A 27,186-nucleotide genomic window follows, 5' to 3' on the forward strand; every position below is an offset into this window, starting at 1 on the left:
TTTTATAACTCGCCTAATACCTACCTGAGTTTGGTTTCTAAGTGCAGATCCAGGATTGGAACCTCTGTTGTTCTTGCTTCCAAGACTAGCCCCTGTGCTATCCTCTGTTCTCCGCTAGAGCTTCATCCTCCAGACAATCCCTTAAAGTTTTTAGCACTTCAAATTGAGGCTTGAAATCCCCTCCACAATTTCTATCAGTTGATAGGTAGATTAACTTTTTTCCCTCCGCACTCTCTCTTAGATGTACTGCCCCTTGCAAAGCCGCCAATCATAGCTCCTCATTTGCTCTAATGTTCACATTTGCCACTATAGAATGGATCTAAAGACATGATTAATTTCGAACAGAATACCTTATATGACTGTCATGGACCCACACAGATGTCACTGGTCAGATTGGCCATGCTGGTGCTCTGCCAACTGTCGTACCGTTTGTTCCCTTCTTTGTTTCCATGGCATGGTAGCCTCATCCAAGATGGCGAAGGAAGAATGCCCTCTGCATGCTTCTGCTTCCGGTTTGAGCTATGTAGACATAGACACCTTCCATCGGCACGTCGCAGTGCTCCCGGATTATGCCTATCTCCTGGTTTCCTTTTTTATTTTCGGTGCTGTTTTCACTGTTCGTTTCTCCCTCAGTGGCGTCTTTCTGTCTGCCCAGGCTTCCCTTCCCAAACCTCTCCCTCTGCTCCACTATTCATGTGTCTCGCCTTCTTGTTAGTCTGGACTGCCTTATCGTTTACATTCATAACACTTTCAGGTTGGCAGATGAGTGTATCAGATGGAGCCAAGTCAAGATTAGTTACAAATGCTTCATCGGCGTCGGTCTCTTGCATTCCACCATCAAAGTTGGCAACAGCGTCAATAACTGATGATTCCATATTATCAGCCATGTCCAAAACCTGAGATTTACATAGCCTGTTGTCTAGGTTAGAGCTCTTACCGGGTGTTATTGCTTTAATGTGCTGTTTCATAGGTTTTACCAGGCTTGCCTGCTCTTAGTACGAAGACATCAGAGGTCTCTTTGAAAGTAAATTTTGTTGAGTCTGCCAAAATCATGTGTCTACCTTACCTCTTGTTCCTCACCTTGTTCCACTTTACCCTTTTAGTTCTAAAAAAATGAACAGTTTTTGCTGGCAGCTGTCAGTACTAATATCACAAGGGGAGCAACCATTAGCAGCATTATAAGAGACCACTGCCTCTGGTAAAATAGCACAAGCTGTGGGCATCGCCTCAGCTCAAGGAGTTCGCTCTTTGTCTGTAGGGCTCCGAACTTCTTTGTCAGTTGCAGATTCGTGCACCTACCCTGCATTAAACTGTGTGACAAGGTATTCCAAAGAACATGTTCCATTTTTTGTTCAGACAAATTGTCTTGGATGAGTTTAAAAAGGACCCTCAAGGTGAAGTCCTTTATCAAGGGCGAATCCACTGTAGAGTTAGAAGGAATGATCAACAAACGAAAAGACTATTATTGCCTCACCACTAGAAATAGCATCTTCAATTTCCAGCGATTTGTATCACGATTCAGGGTCCAAATGATATCAGCATAAAACCAGCCAGCAAGCAAAATGCCATCCTCCGGCTGCAGGACTGCAGACTGGCACCGACACTTAGGACTACACTTTTCGTATGTGCTTTCATGCAGCACCTACGTTATATTCCTTTGTCAGGTGAGGGAGGATAGCTCAGTGGCAACGTGCACGCCTTGGAAGCAAGACCACACAGAGCAGGACATGTTAAATCCCAGGGTCCGTGCTTAGAAACCTCTGGGTATTAAGCGTGTTATAAATACCTATCATATCATATCAGGTGCGTAGGGAGGACCAAGCTAAAGTCCAATCAGCAGCATGTCAACCTCCAAGACGCAAACTCTCCTGCAGTAACTGCTGACTGGCACTGACACATAGCACCACACTTTGCGCATCATGATACTACGTATCTTTTTTCTTACAAACCTCTGGCTTAACTACTCTGTGTTGTTTGGTTACCAACTGTTGACTGATGCTAACTATTATATCATAAGAAGCCATAATCGCTACTAAACTCACATTGGCATCTCCAAAAATAAAGGAATTAGCATATATTTTCGGGGCAACTGTATCTAAATCTAAATAATCCCATTTACACTGTCTCCTATTCGTTAGTTCCCTGGCTGAAGTCCTATCTGCCTTCTGTTGTAAATCATTATTTTCTTTACAGACCACATTTAAATGTAAACTCAAGGGATTGGAATTTATCGCAAATCGTGATATTCTTGTAAAATCCTTGACGCTGATCCACATATTATGATTTATAAGTACGTAATCAATCAGACTTTGTTTTTCCACCATCTCAAAAGTATTAGCTTTTGGGTTATCTCCTGATACCCTATCATTGCAGTCATTGAATTGTCGATTGAACCATAGCTGTGAGATCTCTCTCTGGGTTGGTCTAGATTCTACCCTGAGATCAGAGATGTCCCACGCTATTTATTTATTTAATTGTGTTTTTATATCTCGCCTAATACCTACCTGAGTTTGGTTTCTAAGTGCAGATCCAGGATTGGAACCTCTGTTGTTCTTGCTTCCAAGACTAGCCCCTGTGCTATCCTCTGTTCTCCGCTAGAGCTTCATCCTCCAGACAATCCCTTAAAGTTTTTAGCACTTCAAATTGAGGCTTGAAATCCCCTCCACAATTTCTATCAGTTGATAGGTAGATTAACTTTTTTCCCTCCGCACTCTCTCTTAGATGTACTGCCCCTTGCAAAGCCGCCAATCATAGCTCCTCATTTGCTCTAATGTTCACATTTGCCACTATAGAATGGATCTAAAGACATGATTAATTTCGAACAGAATACCTTATATGACTGTCATGGACCCACACAGATGTCACTGGTCAGATTGGCCATGCTGGTGCTCTGCCAACTGTCGTACCGTTTGTTCCCTTCTTTGTTTCCATGGCATGGTAGCCTCATCCAAGATGGCGAAGGAAGAATGCCCTCTGCATGCTTCTGCTTCCGGTTTGAGCTATGTAGACATAGACACCTTCCATCGGCACGTCGCAGTGCTCCCGGATTATGCCTATCTCCTGGTTTCCTTTTTTATTTTCGGTGCTGTTTTCACTGTTCGTTTCTCCCTCAGTGGCGTCTTTCTGTCTGCCCAGGCTTCCCTTCCCAAACCTCTCCCTCTGCTCCACTATTCATGTGTCTCGCCTTCTTGTTAGTCTGGACTGGTACGTATGTTCTCTGGAAACCACCTCAATTCTGCTCCTGAATCTTCCTTGCCAGACCTCTTTCACTGAGCCTTCCTGTTCCTTCAATCCGGATCTGTCCCAGACAATGTCGGCACAAAGGTTTTTCCTTGTTGGGTTTTCCTCAGTTTTGGGGTGCCTGCTCCCACGTCATATGCTTCGCAGTTGTTTTCATCTACCCGGCAGTGTGGAATCTAGAGAGGGAAGGCTGTACCTTAGGACCCTCATAAAAAGCGTCTGTGTAAGGTACGCACGCCCTTTCGCTGACAACATCCTTGTACTAAGGACAAATTAATAATTACTTTTTCATTAATTTCCATAATGACCTACATATTCAGACCTCTGCTTGGTTGACCACTGTCTCCTCTGGATTTTACACCTGCAATGATGCACAAATTAAAACGGAGAGGAGTGAGAGACCACTAGGGGGCGCTGGAGAAGATGGCCGCCTAGGCTTGCAGCTCCCGTTCCATTCAGCAAAAAGGAGAGGATATTGGGCACCATGCCCGAGATTTCGTAATCCACGAACATAAGAGCAAGGAATATAACCCCAGGAATCTGTCTGGGGGAAAACGGAGCCCAAAGCACACAGTGGAAGATTGATCATCGAGGTGTGGTGACAGCAAGTGTGATGTCCTCATTCGTTTCTCCTGAGGACAGAAGTCCTCTGTTTGTGTTCATGGTTATTTCGCAGGCTGCGACCCGCGCATGTTAAGGACCGGGGTTACCGCCCGAAAGGCAGTTCGAGCCTGGCTGTGAAAGAATAAAGATGTGTTGCACCCCAGCTCTGTGTCGGTCCTCTTTCAGAGTGTAGAGAGTTGAATCTGACAGCAGAACGTGAGGAGGTCCACGTTCGGGCATATTACACTGGCGACGAGGCGGACGCGAAGTCCCGCCGTGCCTGCGCTCTCCGATCCTGCCGTTCGTGGTGTGCCACCTGACACCACTGGGAGCCTCGGAATTTCGGTGCCTGGAGGCCTGCCAAGGTGGGTGGAGCACAAAGACTCCCCATCATCCGCCCTCCGGCGCGAGCGCCGCAACAAACCAGCGGGGAGCAGCTGTGACAGCTCCCCGCAAGAGTGTGTCATCCGCCGACAGAAATCGCTGACGGCAACGTCTGGGAGGCCCAGTCGACACACGCTCCAGACACTAGCGGGTGGAGCGGAGACTCCCCGTTTTGCATTTCCCGGGCGGGGCAGGAGCACTGACCTCCCGCCAACGGCAACACGTGCAGACGAGCACGCAAACATCAGCGGGTGGAGCGGAGACTCCCCGTTTTGCATTTCCCGGGTGGGAGAGGAGCACTGGCCTCCCGCCAACGGCAACACGTGCAGTCGAGCACGCGCAGACGAGCGGTGGAGGCGCGAACCTCCCGCTCCAACAAGACACGTCAAACGGTAAAAACATAGCCCCTCTCCTCTCCACCACAAGTTTGAACAAGCACGCCAGAGAAATGAAACCCATTTGCAGCGCCCCCTGCTTGCACCCAAGGCCCCACCGCGCTAGGCAAAGGGAACCACCGTTCAGGTCAGCTAAAATAACACGTGTGAACTGTTTCTCATGAGCAATTCAGAAGAAGACTCACTTACCATTCCAGTGACGCCAGTCAGCACCGGCCACAGGAAAATGACGGACAGCCTTTTAACCCAGCTGCCAGCCAATTTCGACCTCACTGACACAAGCACCCTTGGCTCAAGGTGGAAGAGGTGGCTGAGGGACTTCGAAGTGTGTCTCAAAGCGGCAGGTACTTTAGAAGACGAACAAAAGCTCAACCTTCTAAATCACGTCCTACGGTCAAATGTGCGAGACATTCTTGAAGAAATACCTGAGAGCAACATAGACACGTACGTCAAGTTAAAAACAACGCTCACCGAATACTTCACACCGCACACAAACGTAGACTATGAACGGCACGTGTTCCACACCACCAAACAGCACAAAGGTGAAACCCTAGACGCATTCGTCATGAGACTAAGAGCGAAGATGAAACACTGTGATTTCAACAATTACTCCAATGAGGAGGCCCTCAGGTCGCAAATCATAGTGGGGTGTGAAAGCGCCGACTTCCGCAAACGACTGCTGCAGCAGCCGCGCAACCTAGACGAAATCCTACGACTGGCGCGATCTGACGCGGCCCTCGCCGCACAAGTTGAAGGCCTGGATGACATAAAGATCACCCATGGAAAACACGAGAGCCTCAACAAACTGGAGGGGACCACAAGAAACAGTGATCCTTTCTGCTACCGATGCGGACACGAGTACCCCCACGAAGGAACATGCCCTGCAATGGGCCAGAACTACTCCGCGTGTGGTGGAGAAAACCATTACAAAGCTGTGTGCCTGATCTTCCGCAGCAAAATGAGAGGAGCAGGAAGGAACTACAAGTCCATGCCGGAACCGGAACAAAGTCAAGCAACCCCCTACCATCATCGAGGAACACGCCAGCCCCATGAACCAGGGCGCCACAAACCCCACGATGAACCAACAGAAAGAAGGCACGACAGGAGAGAATGGAGGGAGAACAAGACCCCACTTCCCAAGGCAAGAAGAAGACCACGAAGGTACATAAGGTGCCTCATCGAACAGTCACAGTCTGACAGCCTGTCAAGTGCATCATCCGATGAAAAGGCACACCAACTGGAAAGACACCAGGAAACGCCAAGAAAGAAGGGATACCTATACGCCCTAGGAAACAGCACAGCAAAAGAACATAGCCCAATACTCCGAATACAAGTAAATCGGACAGCAGCAGAATTTCTAATTGACACGGGAGCAACCGTAAATGTGATCAGTGAAGAGGTCTATGAAAATATACCAAATGCCCCCCGCTTGCAACCAGCTCGAACACTCATTTTTCCATATGGATCAAAAACCCCGCTGGCATGCAAAGGGTTCTTCATGGCGTCGTGTCGATACAAGGAACACGAAAAGAAGATCCCCATGCACGTTCTGGAGGCAGCCACTGAGAGCGGATGCTTACTGAGTTACCAAGCAGCAATAGAAATGGGACTAATCCACATACTGTACCGCCTCATGGTACACAAATATCTAGACCCCACGGCAAGCATAGACCAAGTCTTCCCATCACTGTTCAAAGGCCTCGGAAAATTAAAGGACAGGCAGATAGAGCTCCACATCGACACCAATGTCCCACCCATAGCCCAACACTACCGAGGAATACCCATCAATATCCAAAAACAAGTGGAAAATGAACTGACCAAGCTGCTGGAGGCAGACATCATTGAGCCGGCGGAAGGGCCCACCCCATGGGTCTCTCCAATTGTACCCATGCCCAAAAAGGACTCCCCAGACATCCGAATATGTGTGGACATGAGAAGGCCAAATGAGGCCATACTAAGGGAACGCCACCAAGCCCCTAGAATAACCGACATGGTACACCTGTTAAATGGGGCAACCGTGTTCTCAAAACTGGACCTCAACAAAGGGTACCACCAGTTGGAACTCTGCAAAAGCTCCCGATATATAACCACTTTTGCCACCCATCTAGGACTTTTCCGCTACAAGCGGTTAAGTTTTGGTGTGTCATCCGCGGCCGAAATCTTTCAGTCAGAAATTCATAACGTCATCAAGCATGTGCCCAACTGCTTGAACTACAGCGACGACATCCTGGTCTTCGGGCAAAACCAAGAGCAACATGATGACACACTAATGAGAGTGTGCATGGCTTTGGAAGAGGCACGGCTCACACTAAACAAAGACAAGTGCGAATTTCGCAAGAAAACAATCTGCTTCTTCGGTCACATATTCTCTGAGAAGGGAATGACACCCGACCCGGAGAAGGTCAGCGCACTCCGAGAAGCCAAGCCGCCTGCCACCACATCAGACCTCAGGTCCTTCTTGGGTCTTGCAAGTTACTGCACCAGATACATAAAGGATTTCGCCTCCATCAGCGAACCACTCCGTGCGCTCACCAAGCTCAACACTGACTTCACATGGACACCAAAGTGCCAAGAAGCGTTTCAAGCAATCAAAGACCGCATCTCCGACGCCCGGAACATGGCATATTTCGACCCCAAAAGAACAACAGAACTCATCGTCGACGCCAGTCCAGTCGGTCTAGGCGCCATCTTGACACAACTGGATGACCGAGAAGAAAGCAGAAAACACATAGTGTCCTATGCCAGTCGAAGCCTTTCCAAAACTGAACAAGCCTACTCCCAGGCTGAGAAGGAGGGTCTGGCGGTAGTCTGGGCCTGCAAACATTTTCATTTGTTCCTATATGGGAAACCTTTTGTAGTCGTAACGGACCATCAAGCCCTTGTCTTCATCTTTGGCAACCCTCAGGCAAAAATGCCACCACGAATAGCTCGATGGGCTCTCCGACTACAAGACTATCAGTTCTCCATCACCCACAGACCAGGAAAGGAGCAGAACCCCGCCGACTTCCTCTTGAGACATCCGAAAGACGAGTGTGGGCCAGAACCATCCATAGCCGACCAGTACATACGTTATGTCATCCACAGCAACACGCCACAAGGACTAGACATGGATCACATAACCCGTGAGTCAAACACGGACCAAGGGATACAAATCATCCTCAGATGCCTAGAAACGGGGCGATGGAAACATGCAAAACAAATTCGAGAGAACATGAACGAAGACATCAAGCAGGACATCACTTGTTTCTTAGCCGTGAAGGAAGAACTTGCAAAATCAGATGAAGGCATGCTGCTCAAAGGAACAAAGCTTGTGATACCACGCAGCATGCGCCAGAAGGTACTAGAACTCGCCCCCGAAGGGACACCGAGGGATCGTATCCACCAAAAGGATGCTGAGGCAGAAACTATGGTTCCCTCAACTAGACACTGCAGTAGAGGAACTATTACGAGACTGCCCCACCTGTGCACTCGTAAAGCCACATACCTTCCCAGAACCCCTAAACATGACTGCACTACCCGAGGGGACATGGGAAGAGATAGCAGTGGATCATTTCGGGCCCATGGAGGGAGGAGAATACATTCTGGTGGCCGTCGATGAATATTCAAGATACCCTGATCTACAGATAGTGCCGTCGACATCAGCCCATCACACCATACCGGCCCTGGATCGAATGTTTGCGATCTACGGAGTACCCAAGGTAGTGAAGTCCGATAATGGACTCCCCTTTACCGGACAGGACTTCCAAAGATTCGCCGAATACATGGGTTTCAGGCACAGGAAGGTGACACCCCTATGGCCCCAGGCCAATGGAACCGTCGAGCGATTCATGAGCAACATCAAACGAACCACCCAAATTGCTCGCATTACGGGAGAACCTGTTGAGAAGCTATTATACCAACTCATGCGAGACTACAGAAATACGCCACACAGCACCACCGGGAAAACACCCTCAGAAGTGATGTTTGGGCGAACGATAAGAACACGCATACCCCATGTGGCCGTTGAGGAAGATCAATATGAAAGAGACGCAGAAATGAGGAAAAGGGACAGATGCATGAAGGAGAACATGAAAAGAGCTGCGGATACCACACGACGAGCCAGAACAAATGATCTGGCGCCAGGAGACATGGTGGTAGTCCGCCAGCCCCAACACCGGAGGAACATAGCACCATTCAACGAGAACCCTCTCATCATCGTCCACAAGAAAGGGTCACTCATCACTGCAGAAGGAGACCGCAAGTCCATAACGAGAAACTCATCTCACTTCAGGCGGGTGTCGAGGGCCCAATGCGCGAGGACGCACATCCGAGTGATGAACTCACTACCTGGGACGCTCCATATGAAGGAGACCGAGAAGACTCGGAAGGAGAAGTACTTCCCGAGGACTGGACAAACCAATCGGCTCGAATCGAGTGCCGACCAACGAGAACGAGGAAGAAACCCCACCGCCTCATTGAGGAAATGAACTGAGCCGGACTTAATGTTTAGTGACGGGAGGGTGTGATGTCCTCATTCGTTTCTCCTGAGGACAGAAGTCCTCTGTTTGTGTTCATGGTTATTTCGCGGGCTGCGACCCGTGCATGTTAAGGGGCGGGGTTACCGCCCGAAAGGCAGTTCGAGCCTGGCTGTGAAAGAATAAAGATGTGTTGCACCCCAGCTCTGTGTCGGTCCTCTTTCAGAGTGTAGAGAGTTGAATCTGACAGCAGAACGTGAGGAGGTCCCCGTTCGGGCATATTACAGCAAGGAACGTGGTGGAGAGACTCACGACTGCTGGAGGCCGGGCGCTACGCACAGCTGACACACCCCGTACGGAACGAGTGAAGGACACACGAGCTGCGAGGAAGGTCTGAAAGACCTCCGGGTGAGCGGACCCAGCCAGTAAATGCCCCCCCCCCACGGACTGCCCTATGGCTGAGGTGTGTGCACAGTGCACCGGAGAGACAGCCAGCAGGGAGCCACGAGCGTACAGCGGGAACAGCGAGCCCAGGACCGGCCAAGGACAAGCCTGGGAAGTGATTGCTCCGTTAGGCCACGGCAGTGGCAGCAACGTGTGGCTATGTGAGCAGCAAACCCAGGGCTGCCAGAGGGCAAGTCAGAGAAGCGGCTGCCCACCCAACACCTGCAGCTGCGGCGGCCGAGGTGGGAGGTCCCCCCCACCAGGGAGAGCGGCCATTCAACAGGCAGAGCCGAGGGAACACAAGAATGGAGCCCGGAGCATGGAAGAAACACACCACCCAGTGCTCAAGGTACGTCCAGGCTCCCAGAGACACTCTTGCAATGCAGGCGGAGAGGGCAGTCACCAGAGGAGACCTGGGGCAGAGCTGTCCCGGGGAGCAGAGGTGGGAGGACGTAATCCGTCCGGTGAATGGACCGTCTCTAAACAAATGAGAGCAGAGACGGAGGAGGCGGACAGGGTCATATGCCTCCCGTGGGTCATCTCCCTCAGCGCCGCAGGCTATACCAGGTGATCTAGCCATGCAAGCCGCCACAAGCCCCATATTGGTGAATGCAATAAAACAGGATGAGGAGACAGGGACAAGCCAGAAACTGATATTAAGCCCAGTCGGAACTGGGGAAACGTGCACATACGGTGCAGCGACCCGGGCCACGAATGGTTGTTGGGGACTCCCTGCTACAGTGCAGTGTAAGCAGGATTCACGGGAACAAGCGACCACGCAGCAGCGGAAGCAACAGGAGACTCCATTAAACCAGGAAATCATTGTGCTTGAACCTGTGATGGCGGCCACCACCTAGAAGTGCACTGGAGAGTGGAAAAGCCCCACATTAAGGCTGGACTGTCAGGCCTCATACTAGCGAAAGTGAGAAGGGAGCGGCCCGGTGCCGAGGCCAACGGGGTCAAGGTGGACAGCTTCACACCAGATGAGAAAGAGAAGGGGACCGGACACGGCATATGCCCCTAGGCCCTTGGTGCTGAAGTGTTATAAAACAGCCCTTGATTAACATCCAGAGGAGGCCCTGCGGAAGGGCACCATAGCAGCCCCAACTTTGCCACTCCCACGGAACATTTGAAAGGTGAGGGCTGTGAACTGAAAGGGACGGCACACTAGGCTGAGAGAGTCGCTAAACACTCAGGCACAGAGAGCGTTGCTTCAGGGTGGAGCAAGTGAAGTAGAAACGAGGGAGCGGAACGCTCCGACAGGAGAGATAAAGCAAAAATATTAGAGAAGGCTGAGGAAAGGAGTGTTGTAACAGGACATCTGCCGCCTGCAAGAAGTGCAAAAACAGAACGCAGGAGAGAGGACCGGAACATAGGTAGGGTGAGAACTAAACCATATGTGGCTCGAAGCGAAAAGAACCGTGTTCAAGGCGAGAGGCACGAAAACAAAAGGGTGTGTGGCCGGACGCTCTAAGAGAAGGGACAACGACGGAGAAAGCCCAGTCGACACAAATGGCGACAGGAATGGATATGTTCAAGTTCTCAACAAGATACGGGACACATTCTGGCAGAGATCAAAGCCATCAGAGTGGATATACAGGCCTCGCTGGCCGAACTAACGGGCAGAATGACAGCAGTGGAAGATAAAGTAGAAGGACTTAAGCACAATTAGCTGAATGCGGATATGGTGGAAATGAAGCTGGATGCGAGGATGACAGAGCTGGAGCTCAGGGAGGAAGAGGTAATGCTCAAAATTGACGGTTTGCAAAACAGAGAAAGACGGAACAACCTAAGGATATTGGGGCTGAAGGAGTCGGAAATGGAAACCCAGAGACAAGTGGAGGAGAAAGTAATCACGCTGATACACCAACTCTTTGAAGCAGAAGGCGGCAAGACAGTGCAACTTGAGAGAGCGCACAGAGGAGGCAGGACCTACGGAAACAGCCCTCATTCCATGGTGGCCAAATTCCTGAGCTACGAAGACAGAATGGAGGTTCTGAACATAGCGAAACAACAACGTGAAGTGGCATTTGACGGCTCTAAAGTCACAATATATCAGGACCTTTCCAACCTCACACTAGTGTGGCAAAGAAGTTGCAGACCCCTCACAACATGGCTGCAGGAAAAGGAAATTTGATACAGATGGGGCTACCCATTCTCTTTGCAGTTTGAGATGGAAGGAGTGGAATACCGGCTAACATCGGCATAAGAGGAGGAACAGGCCCTGAGACACCTTACAGAGGACACGGAAGCCCAGCCTAGAAGTCCGTCTGACCCATCTAACAGTGGAGAATGAACAAGATCCGCTCTGGGCCCATAAAGGAGAAGGAGAGGACAGACGGGGAGGAAATATATGAGACTCACCGGGCCCTCACCTCAAAAGGCACCTACCACGAAGGAGCCATGGCTGGAGCGAGAGTCCAGGGACCAGACTGTAAGTAAATTACAACATGGAAACTGAAACCAGGCAGATGCCTAGAGAGTTACTAAAGATCTGCTGGAGGCGAGCAATTTCACTTGCTCCAAAGTGGCCCCTCGTGAGAGAGGGGGCGTCTCTGAGACTATTTTTCTACGCACAAAGGTGGGGACCCGAACAGTTAAAAAGTTAAGTTACAAGTTAAACAAGGGGGTTGCCATCAAGACAGAAGTTATTAAGGATGATGAGCAAGGTCTCCAGTCCACTGAAGGAATGGGAAGAATAAGGTCAAAAACCAGATGCAAAGGCAATATAGGGGTGGGGAGATGCACCTGCAATGGGAAAAGGTGATGTGATGAAGGGTCTAACCGTGGGCACACTTAACGTGAAAGGTCTCAACTCTCTGACAAAAAGGTCTCTAACTGTGAGGGAATTCCGGAAAGCCTCATTAGATATAGTCTTCTTAGAGGAAACGCACCTAATACAGGGGGAAGGATGGGCGTTGAAAGAGGGGGAATAGGACAGGTACCCTGGGCTTCAGGGAGGTGGAGTCGGCATAATCCTCCATAGACATTCAGTCTGCAGGACTGTGTGGCCACGAACCTGTTAGAAGGAAGAATGTTAATCCTGCAGAGTAACTTGGATGGAGCTAGAATATTACTGGCAGCAATATACGCCCCCAACCAGGGCCAAGAAAGTTTTCTACGGGAGGCATTTTACAAAATACAAGGGTTTGAGGCAGACCTATACTTAGTGGGTGGGGATCTTAATTCATGGGCAAACGAAACCTGGGACAGGAAGGGGAGGGAGGGGAAAGACGATGGAAGGGCAGAAAGGCTGGATCACCTGGGATTGGCGATTGAGAGGTGGGGTTTGGTGGATGTATGGAGGAGTCAGCATCCACGAGAAGCGGGTTACACATTCTACTCAGTCCCCCATAAAACATACTCAAGAATTGACTACCTGCTCGTAAATAAGGAGCAGGGCTCAAGGGTGATGGCTAGCAGTATCAGGCCAATGGGATGGACGGACCACGACATGGTTACTATGACCCTAGATGTAACGGGCCTATATAGGCCCCAGGGTACGTGGCGCTGCAATGAGTCGGTCTGGGGTGACCCTATTTTTGCTGACCAACTAGCCAAAGGAATAACTGAGTATTTTGAACTGAATGACACTGGGGAGATGAGCACTGAGGTGGTCTGGGATGCGGGTAAGGCCACTTGGAGGGGTCTCTTGATTAGAGAGGGAGTGAGGAGGAAAAGAGAGAGAGGACTGAGGGAGGAAAGCATTCAAAGAAGGGATACAGGAGGGAAAGGAGAGGATGCATGCCATGAAAGGAAACACTGATAAGATCAGGGATGAGCTGTTATTAAAAAGGGCAGGGCTAAAATCCCTGGGTATGGGAGAAACCCTATGTAAATTGAGGTATTTAAAACAGAAATACTACGAGAAAAGGGACAAGACAGATATGCTCCTGGCAGTTATGCTCCGGGCGCAGAGAGCAGAGAGATGGGTAACCAAACTGACATACCCCAAAGAGGGTGACCAGGTTCAGCCGAAAGACATTGCTGAGGGATTTTCCCAATACTATGAGAAGCTATATGAGTCTGAAGCTACTGATAAAGAGAACGCAGTGGGGGCATACCTCAATGGGGTGAACATGACTAGATTTACACACCTGGAGATAGAATACCTAGAGAGTCCAATCACAGTTGAGGAAATCCAGGATGCCATTGCACACCTCCCAAATGGTAAGGCCCCAGGTGAGGATGGCTACACCATAGGATTTTATAAAAAAACATGCAAGAATCCTGACAAAACATATGGCGAAGCTCTACAATCATATATTGGACACAGGAAAAGCGCCCACTTACATTTAGCAAAGCACTGATATCAGTAATCCCGAAGGAGGGCAGGGACCGAACCCAATACCCGTCATACCACCCAATTTCACTCCTAAACGTAGATGAAAAAATATTTACGAGAATCCTTGCGACGAGACTAGAGGGGGAGTTACCTTGCATAGTGCACCCAGACCAAATGGGGTTTATAGCAGGGAGACAAGGCCCAGACACAATAAGAAAGACACTGGACCTCATGGAATATGTGAAGGGAAGTCTGGGTGACCAGGCACTACTGAGTCTGGACGCTGAAAAGGCCTTTGATAGAGTGGAATGGGGCTTCCTCTTTCCTATACTATGTAAATTAGGGATAGGGGACAGCAAGTGCCGGGCGATAGGCGCAATCTACTCAGGACTAACTGCAAGGGTGGTGGTGAATGGGATGAGATTGAGGGAGTTTAAGCTCGGTAGGGTGACAAGGCAGGGATGCCCTCTGTTGCCCCTACTATTCGCACTGACAATGGAACCATTAGGGGAGAGGATACGAAAAGATGACCAGATAAAGGGGATACAAATTGGGGCGCAAACACACACGTTAATCATGTATGCTGATGACATACTGTTATAACTCTCGGACACAACAGGTTCAATACAGAGGGTGCTTAGAACCCTGGAGGAATACAGGGAAGTGTCAGTCTTTAAGGTAAATATCAATAAGTCGATCCTCCTAGGAAATGGGCAGACCTAGGGGTCCTGGTGGAGAGGGACAATATAAGGTACCTAGGGGTGTGGATACAGAGGGATTTGAACAACCTATACAAATGCAATTTCTCCCCACTATTACACAGATTGTTTGGCGACCTGGAGGTTTGGTCAAAACTAACGGTCTTGTGGCTCGGAAGAGTGAACGCGATCAAAATGATGTTCCTCCCTAGAGTACTATACCTATATCTGGCACTCCCATAGAACTCCCGGAGTCCCACTTCATGGAAATAAAAAGGAGACTACTGAGATTCCTCTGGCAAGGGGGAAAACAAAGGGTAGCCTATAGGCTATTAGTGCAGCCCAACGAAAAAGGGGGTGGGACTGCCGGAGATGCGAACATACTATAGAGCGGCCCAGTTCAGAGCCCTCATACCCCATTTACGCATAGAAGGGGACAAGCAATGGTTGGGGATAGAAAATGTCCTGTTCCAACCAGTAAATCTAGGAGAAAGGCTCTGGGCACCGGCAGCCGCATCAGCTAGCAGTTTGCACACACATAGAATCCTGGGCCCCCTCTGGAGGTTGTTGAGGGTCAGAAGGGAGATGGCTGTAGTCACAACCTGGCCCTCGCCGCTAACATATGGGCCCCCCAATAGGGGATCGTATACCAAATCATGGAAGGTTTCAGGAATGGTTTGAGGTGGGGCTGGAAAGGGTAGGACAGATTCTAAAGAAGGATAGATTCATAGAGATGGCTGATCTGGAAGAAAACATTAGGGAGCATATCTGCTTTTAAATACCTACAGCTTAAGGGGATGCTAATGTCAGATGACTGGGAAATTGTTGGAGACAGGGAGAGAGACCAAGGGTGTTATATCCAGAATGTACCAAGCATTGCTAGAAGCAAAAGGGGAAGATTTTAGTGCACTTAGGAGGAAATGGGACGAGACCTGGGGATGGAAATGGACCCGGAACAGTGGAGGTCATTATGTGTCAACACCCACCGCACATCAGTGGCATGTCAATACAAATTGCATGGACTGCAACTCCTATATAGGTGGCAGTGAGGATAGCTAAAATGTTCCCTGGGGAAGACCCTCGCTGTTGGAGGAAATGCGGACACCACCGTTCAGGTCAGCTAAAATAACACGTGTGAACTGTTTCTCATGAGCAATTCAGAAGAAGACTCACTTACCATTCCAGTGACGCCAGTCAGCACCGGCCACAGGAAAATGACGGACAGCCTTTTAACCCAGCTGCCAGCCAATTTCGACCTCACTGACACAAGCACCCTTGGCTCAAGGTGGAAGAGGTGGCTGAGGGACTTCGAAGTGTGTCTCAAAGCGGCAGGTACTTTAGAAGACGAACAAAAGCTCAACCTTCTAAATCACGTCCTACGGTCAAATGTGCGAGACATTCTTGAAGAAATACCTGAGAGCAACATAGACACGTACGTCAAGTTAAAAACAACGCTCACCGAATACTTCACACCGCACACAAACGTAGACTATGAACGGCACGTGTTCCACACCACCAAACAGCACAAAGGTGAAACCCTAGACGCATTCGTCATGAGACTAAGAGCGAAGATGAAACACTGTGATTTCAACAATTACTCCAATGAGGAGGCCCTCAGGTCGCAAATCATAGTGGGGTGTGAAAGCGCCGACTTCCGCAAACGACTGCTGCAGCAGCCGCGCAACCTAGACGAAATCCTACGACTGGCGCGATCTGACGCGGCCCTCGCCGCACAAGTTGAAGGCCTGGATGACATAAAGATCACCCATGGAAAACACGAGAGCCTCAACAAACTGGAGGGGACCACAAGAAACAGTGATCCTTTCTGCTACCGATGCGGACACGAGTACCCCCACGAAGGAACATGCCCTGCAATGGGCCAGAACTACTCCGCGTGTGGTGGAGAAAACCATTACAAAGCTGTGTGCCTGATCTTCCGCAGCAAAATGAGAGGAGCAGGAAGGAACTACAAGTCCATGCCGGAACCGGAACAAAGTCAAGCAACCCCCTACCATCATCGAGGAACACGCCAGCCCCATGAACCAGGGCGCCACAAACCCCACGATGAACCAACAGAAAGAAGGCACGACAGGAGAGAATGGAGGGAGAACAAGACCCCACTTCCCAAGGCAAGAAGAAGACCACGAAGGTACATAAGGTGCCTCATCGAACAGTCACAGTCTGACAGCCTGTTAAGTGCATCATCCGATGAAAAGGCACACCAACTGGAAAGACACCAGGAAACGCCAAGAAAGAAGGGATACCTATACGCCCTAGGAAACAGCACAGCAAAAGAACATAGCCCAATACTCCGAATACAAGTAAATCGGACAGCAGCAGAATTTCTAATTGACACGGGAGCAACCGTAAATGTGATCAGTGAAGAGGTCTATGAAAATATACCAAATGCCCCCCGCTTGCAACCAGCTCGAACACTCATTTTTCCATATGGATCAAAAACCCCGCTGGCATGCAAAGGGTTCTTCATGGCGTCGTGTCGATACAAGGAACACGAAAAGAAGATCCCCATGCACGTTCTGGAGGCAGCCACTGAGAGCGGATGCTTACTGAGTTACCAAGCAGCAATAGAAATGGGACTAATCCACATACTGTACCGCCTCATGGTACACAAATATCTAGACCCCACGGCAAGCATAGACCAAGTCTTCCCATCACTGTTCAAAGGCCTCGGAAAATTAAAGGACAGGCAGATAGAGCTCCACATCGACACCAATGTCCCACCCATAGCCCAACACTACCGAGGAATACCCATCAATATCCAAAAACAAGTGGAAAATGAACTGACCAAGCTGCTGGAGGCAGACATCATTGAGCCGGCGGAAGGGCCCACCCCATGGGTCTCTCCAATTGTACCCGTGCCCAAAAAGGACTCCCCAGACATCCGAATATGTGTGGACATGAGAAGGCCAAATGAGGCCATACTAAGGGAACGCCACCAAGCCCCTAGAATAACCGACATGGTACACCTGTTAAATGGGGCAACCGTGTTCTCAAAACTGGACCTCAACAAAGGGTACCACCAGTTGGAACTCTGCAAAAGCTCCCGATATATAACCACTTTCGCCACCCATCTAGGACTTTTCCGCTACAAGCGGTTAAGTTTTGGTGTGTCATCCGCGGCCGAAATCTTTCAGTCAGAAATTCATAACGTCATCAAGCATGTGCCCAACTGCTTGAACTACAGCGACGACATCCTGGTCTTCGGGCAAAACCAAGAGCAACATGATGACACACTAATGAGAGTGTGCATGGCTTTGGAAGAGGCACGGCTCACACTAAACAAAGACAAGTGCGAATTTCGCAAGAAAACAATCTGCTTCTTCGGTCACATATTCTCTGAGAAGGGAATGACACCCGACCCGGAGAAGGTCAGCGCACTCCGAGAAGCCAAGCCGCCTGCCACCACATCAGACCTCAGGTCCTTCTTGGGTCTTGCAAGTTACTGCACCAGATACATAAAGGATTTCGCCTCCATCAGCGAACCACTCCGTGCGCTCACCAAGCTCAACACTGACTTCACATGGACACCAAAGTGCCAAGAAGCGTTTCAAGCAATCAAAGACCGCATCTCCGACGCCCGGAACATGGCATATTTCGACCCCAAAAGAACAACAGAACTCATCGTCGACGCCAGTCCAGTCGGTCTAGGCGCCATCTTGACACAACTGGATGACCGAGAAGAAAGCAGAAAACACATAGTGTCCTATGCCAGTCGAAGCCTTTCCAAAACTGAACAAGCCTACTCCCAGGCTGAGAAGGAGGGTCTGGCGGTAGTCTGGGCCTGCAAACATTTTCATTTGTTCCTATAAGGGAAACCTTTTGTAGTCGTAACGGACCATCAAGCCCTTGTCTTCATCTTTGGCAACCCTCAGGCAAAAATGCCACCACGAATAGCTCGATGGGCTCTCCGACTACAAGACTATCAGTTCTCCATCACCCACAGACCAGGAAAGGAGCAGAACCCCGCCGACTTCCTCTCGAGACATCCGAAAGACGAGTGTGGGCCAGAACCATCCATAGCCGACCAGTACATACGTTATGTCATCCACAGCAACACGCCACAAGGACTAGACATGGATCACATAACCCGTGAGTCAAACACGGACCAAGGGATACAAATCATCCTCAGATGCCTAGAAACGGGGCGATGGAAACATGCAAAACAAATTCGAGAGAACATGAACGAAGACATCAAGCAGGACATCACTTGTTTCTTAGCCGTGAAGGAAGAACTTGCAAAATCAGATGAAGGCATGCTGCTCAAAGGAACAAAGCTTGTGATACCACGCAGCATGCGCCAGAAGGTACTAGAACTCGCCCCCGAAGGGACACCGAGGGATCGTATCCACCAAAAGGATGCTGAGGCAGAAACTATGGTTCCCTCAACTAGACACTGCAGTAGAGGAACTATTACGAGACTGCCCCACCTGCGCACTCGGAAAGCCACATACCTTCCCAGAACCCCTAAACATGACTGCACTACCCGAGGGGACATGGGAAGAGATAGCAGTGGATCATTTCGGGCCCATGGAGGGAGGAGAATACATTCTGGTGGCCGTCGATGAATATTCAAGATACCCTGATCTACAGATAGTGCCGTCGACATCAGCCCATCACACCATACCGGCCCTGGATCGAATGTTTGCGATCTACGGAGTACCCAAGGTAGTGAAGTCCGATAATGGACTCCCCTTTACCGGACAGGACTTCCAAAGATTCGCCGAATACATGGGTTTCAGGCACAGGAAGGTGACACCCCTATGGCCCCAGGCCAATGGAACCGTCGAGCGATTCATGAGCAACATCAAACGAAACACCCAAATTGCTCGCATTACGGGAGAACCTGTTGAGAAGCTATTATACCAACTCATGCGAGACTACAGAAATACGCCACACAGCACCACCGGGAAAACACCCTCAGAAGTGATGTTTGGGCGAACGATAAGAACACGCATACCCCATGTGGCCGTTGAGGAAGATCAATATGAAAGAGACGCAGAAATGAGGAAAAGGGACAGATGCATGAAGGAGAACATGAAAAGAGCTGCGTATACCACACGACGAGCCAGAACAAATGATCTGGCGCCAGGAGACATGGTGGTAGTCCGCCAGCCCCAACACCGGAGGAACATAGCACCATTCAACGAGAACCCTCTCATCATCGTCCACAAGAAAGGGTCACTCATCACTGCAGAAGGAGACCGCAAGTCCATAACGAGAAACTCATCTGACTTCAGGCGGGTGTCGAGGGCCCAATGCGCGAGGACGCACATCCGAGTGATGAACTCACTACCTGGGACGCTCCATATGAAGGAGACCGAGAAGACTCGGAAGGAGAAGTACTTCCCGAGGACTGGACAAACCAATCGGCTCGAATCGAGTGCCGACCAACGAGAACGAGGAAGAAACCCCACCGCCTCATTGAGGAAATGAACTGAGCCGGACTTAATGTTTAGTGACGGGAGGGTGTGATGTCCTCATTCGTTTCTCCTGAGGACAGAAGTCCTCTGTTTGTGTTCATGGTTATTTCGCGGGCTGCGACCCGTGCATGTTAAGGGGCGGGGTTACCGCCCGAAAGGCAGTTCGAGCCTGGCTGTGGAAGAATAAAGATGTGTTGCACCCCAGCTCTGTGTCGGTCCTCTTTCAGAGTGTAGAGAGTTGAATCTGACAGCAGAACGTGAGGAGGTCCCCGTTCGGGCATATTACAGCAAGGAACGTGGTGGAGAGACTCACGACTGCTGGAGGCCGGGCGCTACGCACAGCTGACACACCCCGTACGGAACGAGTGAAGGACACACGAGCTGCGAGGAAGGTCTGAAAGACCTCCGGGTGAGCGGACCCAGCCAGTAAATGCCCCCCCCCCCCCCACGGACTGCCCTATGGCTGAGGTGTGTGCACAGTGCACCGGAGAGACAGCCAGCAGGGAGCCACGAGCGTACAGCGGGAACAGCGAGCCCAGGACCGGCCAAGGACAAGCCTGGGAAGTGATTGCTCCGTTAGGCCACGGCAGTGGCAGCAACGTGTGGCTATGTGAGCAGCAAACCCAGGGCTGCCAGAGGGCAAGTCAGAGAAGCGGCTGCCCACCCAACACCTGCAGCTGCGGCGGCCGAGGTGGGAGGTCCCCCCTACCAGGGAGAGCGGCCATTCAACAGGCAGAGCCGAGGGAACACAAGAATGGAGCCCGGAGCATGGAAGAAACACACCACCCAGTGCTCAAGGTACGTCCAGGCTCCCAGAGACACTCTTGCAATGCAGGCGGAGAGGGCAGTCACCAGAGGAGACCTGGGGCAGAGCTGTCCCGGGGAGCAGAGGTGGGAGGACGTAATCCGTCCGGTGAATGGACCGTCTCTAAACAAATGAGAGCAGAGACGGAGGAGGCGGACAGGGTCATATGCCTCCCGTGGGTCATCTCCCTCAGCGCCGCAGGCTATACCAGGTGATCTAGCCATGCAAGCCGCCACAAGCCCCATATTGGTGAATGCAATAAAACAGGATGAGGAGACAGGGACAAGCCAGAAACTGATATTAAGCCCAGTCGGAACTGGGGAAACGTGCACATACGGTGCAGCGACCCGGGCCACGAATGGTTGTTGGGGACTCCCTGCTACAGTGCAGTGTAAGCAGGATTCACGGGTACAAGCGACCACGCAGCAGCGGAAGCAACAGGAGACTCCATTAAACCAGGAAATCATTGCGCTTGAACCTGTGATGGCGGCCACCACCTAGAAGTGCACTGGAGAGTGGAAAAGCCCCACATTAAGGCTGGACTGTCAGGCCTCATACTAGCGAAAGTGAGAAGGGAGCGGCCCGGTGCCGAGGCCAACGGGGTCAAGGTGGACAGCTTCACACCAGATGAGAAAGAGAAGGGGACCGGACACGGCATATGCCCCTAGGCCCTTGGTGCTGAAGTGTTATAAAACAGCCCTTGATTAACATCCAGAGGAGGCCCTGCGGAAGGGCACCATAGCAGCCCCAACTTTGCCACTCCCACGGAACATTTGAAAGGTGAGGGCTGTGAACTGAAAGGGACGGCACACTAGGCTGAGAGAGTCGCTAAACACTCAGGCACAGAGAGCGTTGCTTCAGGGTGGAGCAAGTGAAGTAGAAACGAGGGAGCGGAACGCTCCGACAGGAGAGATAAAGCAAAAATATTAGAGAAGGCTGAGGAAAGGAGTGTTGTAACAGGACATCTGCCGCCTGCAAGAAGTGCAAAAACAGAACGCAGGAGAGAGGACCGGAACATAGGTAGGGTGAGAACTAAACCATATGTGGCTCGAAGCGAAAAGAACCGTGTTCAAGGCGAGAGGCACGAAAACAAAAGGGTGTGTGGCCGGACGCTCTAAGAGAAGGGACAACGACGGAGAAAGCCCAGTCGACACAAATGGCGACAGGAATGGATATGTTCAAGTTCTCAACAAGATACGGGACACATTCTGGCAGAGATCAAAGCCATCAGAGTGGATATACAGGCCTCGCTGGCCGAACTAACGGGCAGAATGACAGCAGTGGAAGATAAAGTAGAAGGACTTAAGCACAATTAGCTGAATGCGGATATGGTGGAAATGAAGCTGGATGCGAGGATGACAGAGCTGGAGCTCAGGGAGGAAGAGGTAATGCTCAAAATTGACGGTTTGCAAAACAGAGAAAGACGGAACAACCTAAGGATATTGGGGCTGAAGGAGTCGGAAATGGAAATTTGGAAATTTGGAAATGGAAAAATGGAAATGCTGATACACCAACTCTTTGAAGCAGAAGGCGGCAAGACAGTGCAACTTGAGAGAGCGCACAGAGGAGGCAGGACCTACGGAAACAGCCCTCATTCCATGGTGGCCAAATTCCTGAGCTACGAAGACAGAATGGAGGTTCTGAACATAGCGAAACAACAACGTGAAGTGGCATTTGACGGCTCTAAAGTCACAATATATCGGGACCTTTCCAACCTCACACTAGTGTGGCAAAGAAGTTGCAGACCCCTCACAACATGGCTGCAGGAAAAGGAAATTTGATACAGATGGGGCTACCCATTCTCTTTGCAGTTTGAGATGGAAGGAGTGGAATACCGGCTAACATCGGCATAAGAGGAGGAACAGGCCCTGAGACACCTTACAGAGGACACGGAAGCCCAGCCTAGAAGTCCGTCTGACCCATCTAACAGTGGAGAATGAACAAGATCCGCTCTGGGCCCATAAAGGAGAAGGAGAGGACAGGCGGGGAGGAAATATATGAGACTCACCGGGCCCTCACCTCAAAAGGCACCTACCACGAAGGAGCCATGGCTGGAGCGAGAGTCCAGGGACCAGACTGTAAGTAAATTACAACATGGAAACTGAAACCAGGCAGATGCCTAGAGAGTTACTAAAGATCTGCTGGAGGCAAGCAATTTCACTTGCTCCAAAGTGGCCCCTCGTGAGAGAGGGGGCGTCTCTGAGACTATTTTTCTACGCACAAAGGTGGGGACCCGAACAGTTAAAAAGTTAAGTTACAAGTTAAACAAGGGGGTTGCCATCAAGACAGAAGTTATTAAGGATGATGAGCAAGTTCTCCAGTCCACTGAAGGAATGGGAAGAATAAGGTCAAAAACCAGATGCAAAGGCAATATAGGGGTGGGGAGATGCACCTGCAATGGGAAAAGGTAATGTGATGAAGGGTCTAACCGTGGGCACACTTAACGTGAAAGGTCTCAACTCTCTGACAAAAAGGTCTCTAACTGTGAGGGAATTCCGGAAAGCCTCATTAGATATAGTCTTCTTAGAGGAAACGCACCTAATACAGGGGGAAGGATGGGCGTTGAAAGAGGGGGAATAGGACAGGTACCCTGGGCTTCAGGGAGGTGGAGTCGGCATAATCCTCCATAGACATTCAGTCTGCAGGACTGTGTGGCCACGAACCTGTTAGAAGGAAGAATGTTAATCCTGCAGAGTAACTTGGAGGGAGCTAGAATATTACTGGCAGCAATATACGCCCCCAACCAGGGCCAAGAAAGTTTTCTACGGGAGGCATTTTACAAAATACAAGGGTTTGAGGCAGACCTATACTTAGTGGGTGGGGATCTTAATTCATGGGCAAACGAAACCTGGGACAGGAAGGGGAGGGAGGGGAAAGACGATGGAAGGGCAGAAAGGCTGGATCACCTGGGATTGGCGATTGAGAGGTGGGGTTTGGTGGATGTATGGAGGAGTCAGCATCCACGAGAAGCGGGTTACACATTCTACTCAGTCCCCCATAAAACATACTCAAGAATTGACTACCTGCTCGTAAATTAGGAGCAGGGCTCAAGGGTGATGGCTAGCAGTATCAGGCCAATGGGATGGACGGACCACGACATGGTTACTATGACCCTAGATGTAACGGGCCTATATAGGCCCCAGGGTACGTGGCGCTGCATCGAGTCGGTCTGGGGTGACCCTATTTTTGCTGACCAACTAGCCAAAGGAATAACTGAGTATTTTGAACTGAATGACACTGGGGAGATGAGCACTGAGGTGGTCTGGGATGCGGGTAAGGCCACTTGGAGGGGTCTCTTGATTAGAGAGGGAGTGAGGAGGAAAAGAGAGAGAGGACTGAGGGAGGAAAGCATTCAAAGAAGGGATACAGGAGGGAAAGGAGAGGATGCATGCCATGAAAGGAAACACTGATAAGATCAGGGATGAGCTGTTATTAAAAAGGGCAGGGCTAAAATCCCTGGGTATGGGAGAAACCCTATGTAAATTGAGGTATTTAAAACAGAAATACTACGAGAAAAGGGACAAGGCAGATATGCTCCTGGCAGTTATGCTCCGGGCGCAGAGAGCAGAGAGATGGGTAACCAAACTGACATACCCCAAAGAGGGTGACCAGGTTCAGCCGAAAGACATTGCTGAGGGATTTTCCCAATACTATGAGAAGCTATATGAGTCTGAAGCTACTGATAAAGAGAACGCAGTGGGGGCATACCTCAATGGGGTGAACATGACTAGATTTACACACCTGGAGATAGAATACCTAGAGAGTCCAATCACAGTTGAGGAAATCCAGGATGCCATTGCACACCTCCCAAATGGTAAGGCCCCAGGTGAGGATGGCTACACCATAGGATTTTATAAAAAAACATGCAAGAATCCTGACAAAACATATGGCGAAGCTCTACAATCATATATTGGACACAGGAAAAGCGCCCACAACATTTAGCAAAGCACTGATATCAGTAATCCCGAAGGAGGGGAGGGACCGAACCCAATACCCGTCATACCACCCAATTTCACTCCTAAACGTAGATGAAAAAATATTTACGAGAATCCTTGCGACGAGACTAGAGGGGGAGTTACCTTGCATAGTGCACCCAGACCAAATGGGGTTTATAGCAGGGAGACAAGGCCCAGACACAATAAGAAAGACACTGGACCTCATGGAATATGTGAGGGGAAGTCTGGGTGACCAGGCACTACTAAGTCTGGACGCTGAAAAGGCCTTTGATAGAGTGGAATGGGGCTTCCTCTTTCCTATACTATGTAAATTAGGGATAGGGGACAGCAAGTGCCGGGCGATAGGCGCAATCTACTCAGGACTAACTGCAAGGGTGGTGGTGAATGGGATGAGATTGAGGGAGTTTAAGCTCGGTAGGGTGACAAGGCAGGGATGCCCTCTGTTGCCCCTACTATTCGCACTGACAATGGAACCATTAGGGGAGAGGATACGAAAAGATGACCAGATAAAGGGGATACAAATTGGGGCGCAAACACACACGTTAAGCATGTATGCTGATGACATACTGTTATATCTCTCGGACACAACAGGTTCAATACAGAGGGTGCTTAGAACCCTGGAGGAATACAGGGAAGTGTCAGTCTTTAAGGTAAATATCAATAAGTCGATCCTCCTAGGAAATGGGCAGACCTAGGGGTCCTGGTGGAGAGGGACAATATAAGGTACCTAGGGGTGTGGATACAGAGGGATTTGAACAACCTATACAAATGCAATTTCTCCCCACTATTACACAGATTGTTTGGCGACCTGGAGGTTTGGTCAAAACTAACGGTCTTGTGGCTCGGAAGAGTGAACGCGATCAACATGATGTTCCTCCCTAGAGTACTATACCTATATCTGGCACTCCCATAGAACTCCCGGAGTCCCACTTCATGGAAATAAAAAGGAGACTACTGAGATTCCTCTGGCAAGGGGGAAAACAAAGGGTAGCCTATAGGCTATTAGTGCAGCCCAACGAAAAAGGGGGTGGGACTGCTGGAGATGCGAACATACTATAGAGCGGCCCAGTTCAGAGCCCTCATACCCCATTTACGCATAGAAGGGGACAAGCAATGGTTGGGGATAGAAAATGTCCTGTTCCAACCAGTAAATCTAGGAGAAAGGCTCTGGGCACCGGCAGCCGCATCAGCTAGCAGTTTGCACACACATAGAATCCTGGGCCCCCTCTGGAGGTTGTTGAGGGTCAGAAGGGAGATGGCTGTAGTCACAACCTGGCCCTCGCCGCTAACATATGGGCCCCCCAATAGGGGATCGTATACCAAATCATGGAAGGTTTCAGGAATGGTTTGAGGTGGGGCTGGAAAGGGTAGGACAGATTCTAAAGAAGGATAGATTCATAGAGATGGCTGATCTGGAAGAAAACATTGGGAATAGGGAGCATATCTGCTTTTAAATACCTACAGCTTAAGGGGATGCTAATGTCAGATGACTGGGAAATTGTTGGAGACAGGGAGAGAGACCAAGGGTGTTATATCCAGAATGTACCAAGCATTGCTAGAAGCAAAAGGGGAAGATTTTAGTGCACTTAGGAGGAAATGGGACGAGACCTGGGGATGGAAATGGACCCGGAACAGTGGAGGTCATTATGTGTCAACGCCCACCGCACATCAGTGGCATGTCAATACAAATTGCATGGACTGCAACTCCTATATAGGTGGCAGTGAGGATAGCTAAAATGTTCCCTGGGGAAGACCCTCGCTGTTGGAGGAAATGCGGACAATCGACCAACTACTGGCACATGTAGTGGGATTGTGGGAAGGTGCAGCAGTACTGGAAGGAGGTCCTGGGGTGGATAAAGGGATTGGAGGGAGTTGATAGGAACATGGACCCAATGCTGGTGCTGTTTGGTATGGTAACAGTTGAAGGAGATTGGACGAAACTCCCACACATGCCGCACTATCTTCTCCTGGCAGCCAGAGCGTGCCTGGCAGGAGGATGAAAGAGAGAGAGGCTCCCGTCGAGAAGAAGGGGGCTCTAAAAGCATTAGATCTATACATAGTGGAAGAACTCACTAGACAACTACATAATCAGACCCCAACGAGGGCCATAGAATGGGCGGCATTCCTGGCAAAATATGACCCGGAGAGACCTCAAGTGGAAGGTGCAAGGGAAGACACAGGGGAAGAAGGGTACAGAGCGGGAATGGAATAAACAGAGCTCCCTCCTGGTAAACGGAGAGAACAGAGATGCGCAGGAGAGGTCTAGCTTGTAACGAGGAGAAGAAAGAATGTATGGAAAGGTGTGCCCGAGGGGGACTCGGAAGCAGAGACAGAGACCCATGGGGTACATCCAGCAATGTTGGAACATTTGACACAAAGGGACCACTGAAGTGGAAGTCCTGGAGCCACGAAAGACCGACAGGGGGAGTGCGTGGGGGGAAGGGGAGTTAGCGTTTGTTGTTGGGGGGTAGGGCAAAATGT

The 27,186-nt window shown here is 50.2% G+C and overlaps 1 protein-coding gene across 14 annotated transcripts in view; it reads left to right on the forward strand.

The window, feature by feature from the left end:
• TMEM266 (transmembrane protein 266) overlaps positions 1 to 27,186 on the forward strand; it is an 818,009-nt gene that overhangs the window by 635,251 nt on the left and 155,572 nt on the right. The window lies entirely within an intron of this gene.

Source organism: Ambystoma mexicanum, chromosome 11 (genome assembly GCF_040938575.1).
Source record: "Ambystoma mexicanum isolate Mex_15411 chromosome 11, UKY_AmexF1_1, whole genome shotgun sequence".
Taxonomy (NCBI): Eukaryota; Metazoa; Chordata; class Amphibia; order Caudata; family Ambystomatidae; genus Ambystoma; species Ambystoma mexicanum.